Here is a 6,869-nt window from a genome sequence, read left to right as displayed (position 1 = left end):
CTCAAATAATATCGGTACATGATAAAAGTTTGCCAGTATATTTTGTGGATTACACAGCAGGGTGGCGACAAAGTTAACATGGAAGCCATGAAAACAATCCAAAATTCTGCCTGACACAGCTCGTTTGATAAGGGGACCATGTATGGAGGCAGTGAACTAGTAGTAGATTAAAGGTGCTGCAGTTAAAACTATGTTAGTTGGATCTTGGCATGGAGCTGGCGCTCCGCTGCCAGGCGAGCTTTCGCCAATCCAAGCCCCTGTCTCTAGGCTACTCCCCAAACAGCACTTCTAAGAACCTTTTGTATAAGATCAAGTGTAGTAGCGTTCTTATAAGTTTGGGATATGGCGGGTGAGGGGAATGTAAACATCTACGCAAGAAGCGCTGAAATAATATCCGTAAATGAAAAAAGTTTTCCAGTATATTTTGTGGCTTACACAGCACGGTGGCGACAAAGTTAACAAGTTTGATGCAGAATGCCCTGTAAAAGCTCTTGGGCGGTGTGCCTTTTATCACCTAGGCTCAGCAGTTTGAGCACCGCCTGCTGTGCTTAGCGACGGCACTGCTGCTGTGCCTAGAGCTACCGACTGATGGCGCCATGCCCACGGATGGTAATTCGGAGGAGGAGGTGGAGGAGGGGTGGGAGGAGGAGGAGGCATAGTAGGCCTGAAACACCTGGACCGAGGTAGGCCCCACAATCCTCTGCGTCGGCAGTATATGACCAGCCCCAGGGTCAGACTCGGTCCCAGCCTGCACCAAGTTAAGTGTAGTAGCGTTCTTATAAGTTTGGAATATGGCGGGTGAGGGGAATGTAAACAGATGCGCAAGAAGCGCTGAAATAATATCCGTAAATGGTAAAAGTTTGCCAGTATATTTTGAGGATTACACAGCAGGGTGGCGACAAAGTTAACAAGTTTGTTGTGGAAACCATGAAAACAACCCAAAATTCTGCCTGACACAGCACGTTTGATAAGGCGGCCATGTATGGAGGCAGTGAACTAGTAGTAGATTAAAGGTGCTGCAGTTAAAACTATGTTAGTTGGTTCTTGGCATGGAGCTGGCGCTCCGCTGCCAGGCGAGCTTTCGCCAATCCAAGCCCCTGTCTCTAGGCTACTCCCCAAACAGCACTTCTAAGAACCTTTTGTATAAGATCAAGTGTAGTAGCGTTCTTATAAGTTTAGGATATGGCGGGTGAGGGGAATGTAAACAGATTCGCAAGAAGCGCTGAAATAATATCCGTAAATGGTAAAAGTTTGCCAGTGTATTTTGTGGATAACACAGCAGGGTGGCGACAAAGTTAACAACTTTGATGTGGAATCCATGAAAACAACCCAAATTTCGGCCTGACACACCTCGTTTGATAAAGGGACGATGTATGGAGGCAGCTATATGGACGACTTTTGGAGGTAGCAATGGAGACAACGTGTGGAGGCTGCTATGGAGACAATTCAATTTGGATAGTGCCTGTATGTGGCAGTCCAAAAAAGTTTTCAAACCAGAGGAGCAGGTAGGTGGCCCTCCATAAAAATGGAATAGATTGAGTGCCTGTATGTGGCAGTCCAAAAAAGTTTTCAAACCAGAGGAGCAGGTAGGTGGCCCTCTATATAAATGGAATAGATTGAGTGCCTGTATGTGGCAGTCCAAAAAAGTTTTCAAACCAGAGGAGCAGGTAGGTGGCCCTCCATAAAAATGGAATAGATTGAGTGCTTGTATGTGGCAGTCCAAAAAAGTTTTCAAACCAGAGGAGCAGGTAGGTGGCCCTCCATAAAAATGGAATAGATTGAGTGCCTGTATGTGGCAGTCCAAAAAAGTTTTCAAACCAGAGGAGCAGGTAGGTGACCCTCCATAAAAATGGAATAGATTGAGTGCCTGTATGTGGCAGTCCAAAAAAGTTTTCAAACCAGAGGAGCAGGTAGGTGGCCCTCCATAAAAATGGAATAGATTGAGTGCCTGTATGTGGCAGTCCAAAAAAGTTTTCAAACCAGAGGAGCAGGTAGGTGGCCCTCCATAAAAATGGAATAGATTGAGTGCCTGCATGTGGCAGTCCCAAAAAGTTTTCAAACCAGAGGAGCAGGTAGGTGACCCTCCATAAAAATGGAATAGATTGAGTGCCTGTATGTGGCAGTCCAAAAAAGTTTTCAAACCAGAGGAGCAGGTAGGTGGCCCTCCATAAAAATGGAATAGATTGAGTACCTGTATGTGGCAGTCCAAAAAAGTTTTCAAACCAGAGGAGCAGGTAGGTGGCCCTCCAGAAAAATTGAATAGATTGAGTGCCTGTATGTGGCACTCCCAAAAATTGTTTAAAACAGAGGACCGGGTCGGTGGCCCTCCATAAAAATTAAATGCATAAAGTACTATAGCTAGAGCCAGTGGGCCCTGTAAAAAAATAGCCAGTTTCCTCTGCTTTACTGTACAAAGAGGAGGAGAAGGAGGAAAATGAGGAGGAGGAGGAGTGGATAAATTATTCAGGTTGAGCTTCCTTCACCTGGTGGAGATTGGAAATTAGGAGAAATCCAGGCTTTATTCATCTTGATAAGCGTCAGCCTGTCAGCGCTGTCAGTCGACAGGCGTGTACGCTTATCGGTGATGATGCCACCAGCTGCACTGAAAACCCGCTCGGACAAGACGCTAGCGGCAGGGCAGGCAAGAACCTCCAAGGCGTACAGCGCCAGTTCGTGCCACATGTCCAGCTTTGAAACCCAGTAGTTGTAGGGAGCTGTGTGATCATTTAGGACGATGGTATGGTCAGCTACGTACTCCCTCACCATCTTTCTGTAAAGATCAGCCCTACTCTGCCGAGACTGGGGACAGGTGGCAGTGTCTTGCTGGGGTGACATAAAGCTGGCAAAAGCCTTGTAAAGCGTACCCTTGCCAGTGCTGGACAAGCTGCCTGCTAGCCTACTCTCCCTCGCTACTTGTCCCGCAGAACTACGCACTCTGCCGCTAGCGCTGTCAGAAGGGAAATACTGTTTCAGCTTGTGCACCAGGGCCTGCTGGTATTCATGCATTCTCACACTCCTTTCCTCTCCAGGGATGAGAGTGGAAAGATTTTGCTTGTACCGTGGGTCCAGGAGAGTGAACACCCAGTAATCGGTGCTGGAATAAATTCTTTGAACGCGAGGGTCACGGGATAGGCAGCCTAGCATGAAATCTGCCATATGCGCCAGAGTACCAATGCGTAAGAATTCACTCCCCTCACTGGCCTGACTGTCCATTTCCTCCTCCTCCAACTCCTCCAACTCCTCTTCTTCTGCCCATACACGCTCAACAGTGAAGGACTCAACAATGGTCCCCTCTTGTGTCTCGCCAACATTCTCCTCCTCTTCCTCCTCATCCTCCTCCACCTCCTCCGATATGCGCTGAGAAACAGACCTAAGGGTGCTTTGGCTATCAACAAGGGAATCTTCTTCCCCCGTCTCTTGTGAGGAGCGCAAAGCTTCCGACTTCATGCTGACCAGAGAGTTTTTCAACAGGCCAAGCAGCGGGATGGTGAGGCTGATGATGGCGGCATCGCCACTGACCATCTGTGTTGACTCCTCAAAGTTACTCAGCACCTGACAGATATCAGACATCCACGTCCACTCCTCATTGTAGACTTGAGGAAGCTGACTGACCTGACTACCAGTTCTGGTGGAAGTTGACATCTGGCAGTCTACAATCGCTCGGCGCTGCTGGTAAACTCTGGATAACATGGTCAGTGTTGAATTCCACCTCGTGGGCACGTCGCACAACAGTCGGTGAGCGGGCAGTTGGAGGCGGCGCTGCGCTGCCCTGAGAGTGGCAGCATCTGTGCTGGACTTCCTGAAATGCGCACAGATGCGGCGCACCTTCGTGAGCAAATCAGACAGATTGGGGTATGTCTTGAGGAAACGCTGAACTATCAGATTTAACACATGGGCCAGGCATGGCACATGTGTCAGTCTGCCGAGTTGCAGAGCCGCCACCAGGTTACGGCCGTTGTCACACACAACCATGCCTGGCTTCAGGTTCAGCGGTGCCAGGCACAGATCAGTCTGCGCCGTGATGCCCTGTAATAGTTCTTGGGCGGTGTGCCTTTTATCGCCTAGGCTCAGCAGTTTCAGCACCGCCTGCTGTCGCTTAGCGACGGCACTGCTGCTGTGCCTAGAGCTACCGACTGATGGCGCCATGCCCACGGATGGTCTTTCGGAGGAGGAGGTGGAGGAGGGGTGGGAGGAGGAGGAGGCATAGTAGGCCTGAAACACCTGGACCGAGGTAGGCCCCGCAATCCTCGGCGTCGGCAGTATATGACCAGCCGCAGGGTCAAACTCGGTCCCAGCCTCCACCAAGTTAACCCAATGTGCCGTCAGCGATATATAGTGGCCCTGCCCGGCAGCACTCGTCCACGTGTCCGTGGTCAGGTGGACCTTGTCAGAAACGGCGTTGGTCAGGGCACGGATTATGTTGTCTGACACGTGCTGGTGCAGGGCTGGGACGGCACATCGGGAAAAGTAGTGGCGGCTGGGGACCGAATACCGAGGGGCGGCCGCCGCCATGAGGCTGCGAAAGGCCTCGGTCTCTACTAGCCTATAGGGCAGCATCTCCAGGCTTAGCAATCTGGAGATGTGCACATTAAGGGCTTGGGCGTGCGGGTGGGTTGCACTATATTTGCGTTTCCGCTCCAGCGTCTGGGGTATGGAGAGCTGAACGCTGGTGGATGCTGTGGAGGATCGTGGAGGCGACGATGGGGTTTTTGTGGCAGGGTCCTGGGCAGGGGGCTGACTATCAGCTGACACAGGGGAAGGAGCAGTGGTGTGCACGGCCGGAGGTGAACGCGCTTGTTGCCACTGAGTGGGGTGTTTAGCATTCATATGCCTGCGCATACTGGTGGTAGTTAAGCTAGTAGTGGTGGAACCCCTGCTGATCCTGGTTTGGCAAATGTGGCACACCACAGTCCGTCGGTAGTTTCCTTAAAGAACCTCCAGACTTCTGAAAATCTAGCCCTCGCCGCAGGAGCCCTCGCCACGGGAGCTTCACTAGTTGACACATTTGGCACTGATGCACCAGCTCTGGCCCTGCCTCTCCGTCTGGCCCCACCACTGCCTCTTCCAACCTGTTCTGGTCGAGGACTCTCCTCCGTCTCAGAAGCACTGTGTTCACCCGGCCTCTCAACCCAGCTTGGGTCTGTCACCTCATCATCCTCCGATCCCTCAGTCTGCTCCCCCCTCGGACTTCCTGCCCTGACAACAACTTCCCCACTGTCTGACAACCGTGTCTCCTCATCGTCGGACACCTCTTTACACACTTCTTCCACTACGTCAACAAGGTCATCATCACCCACAGACTGCGACTGGTGGAAAACCTGGGCATCGGAAAATTGCTCATCAGCAACCGGACAAGTGGTTTGTGACTGTGGGAAGGGTCCAGAAAACAGTTCCTCAGAGTATGCCGGTTCAAATGGCAAATTTTGCTGGGAGGGGGTAGACTGGGGGGGAGGAGGCTGAGGTGCAGGAGCCGGAGGAGTGCCGATTTCGGTGACATGGGTGGACTCACCCCGCCCAGGACCACGGCCTCTGACCCCTGCAGCAGTTGGACGCCCACGTCCCCGCCCTCGTCCTCTACCCCTAGCCCTCGGGTTAAACATTTTGAAAATGAGAGTTATAACTTTAATTTTTTTTTTACCTTTTTTTTGTTTTGTTTTTTTTGTGTGTTTTTTAGTTTTTAAAACCAAACGATGCTATCCTATTGCTATGGCTATTTTCTAGCCAAGTATGAAAGCACACTGCTATGCCAGATGAGATGACGCTGAGTTATGAAAAAAATAAACGTAAAATAAAAAAGGAAATGGCAGACTGTGCCTAATTGAAATACAACCCCGGGCCCTAATAAATTTTCCCACTTCGGTCTTTGCGATGGATATGTGCGTCACTAAGCGCAAAACACAGTGGTCGCAAGTCTGACTCCAAATTGCTCACAATTTGCTAGTAGATGCACTGCAACAACTACAGCCACCAGCAGATCAACCAGAAATCAAATATATATAATGCTACTGTAGGCGTAATTAAGCCGTTTGTATTCTCCTATGGCTATTTTCTAGCCAAGTATTACAGCACACTACTATGCCAGATGAGATGACGCTGAGTTATGAAAAAAATAAACGTAAAATAAAAAAGGAAATGGCAGACTGTGCCTAATTGAAATACAACCCCGGGCCCTAATAAATTTTCCCACTTCGGTCTTTGCAATGGATATGTGCGTCACTAAGCGCAAAACACAGTGGTCGCAAGTCTGACTCCAAATTGCTCACAATTTGCTAGTAGATGCACTGCAACAACTACAGCCACCAGCAGATCAACCAGAAATCAAATATATATAACGCTACTGTAGGCGTAATTAAGCCGTTTGTATTCTCCTATGGCTATTTTCTAGCCAAGTATTACAGCACACTACTATGCCAGATGAGATGACGCTGAGTTATGAAAAAAATAAACGTAAAATAAAAAAGGAAATGGCAGACTGTGCCTAATTGAAATACAACCCCGGGCCCTAATAAATTTTCCCACTTCGGTCTTTGCGATGGATATGTGCGTCACTAAGCGCAAAACACAGTGGTCGCAAGTCTGACTCCAAATTGCTCACAATTTGCTAGTAGATGCACTGCAACAACTACAGCCACCAGCAGATCAACCAGAAATCAAATATATATAACGCTACTGTAGGCGTAATTAAGCCGTTTGTATTCTCCTATGGCTATTTTCTAGCCAAGTATTACAGCACACTACTATGCCAGATGAGATGACGCTGAGTTATGAAAAAAATAAACGTAAAATAAAAAAGGAAATGGCAGACTGTGCCTAATTGAAATACAACCCCGGGCCCTAATAAATTTTCCCACTTCGGTCTTTGCGATGGA

Source organism: Engystomops pustulosus, chromosome 3 (assembly GCF_040894005.1).
Source record: "Engystomops pustulosus chromosome 3, aEngPut4.maternal, whole genome shotgun sequence".
NCBI classification, from domain to species: Eukaryota; Metazoa; Chordata; class Amphibia; order Anura; family Leptodactylidae; genus Engystomops; species Engystomops pustulosus.
Note: the sequence above shows the minus strand (reverse complement) of the source record.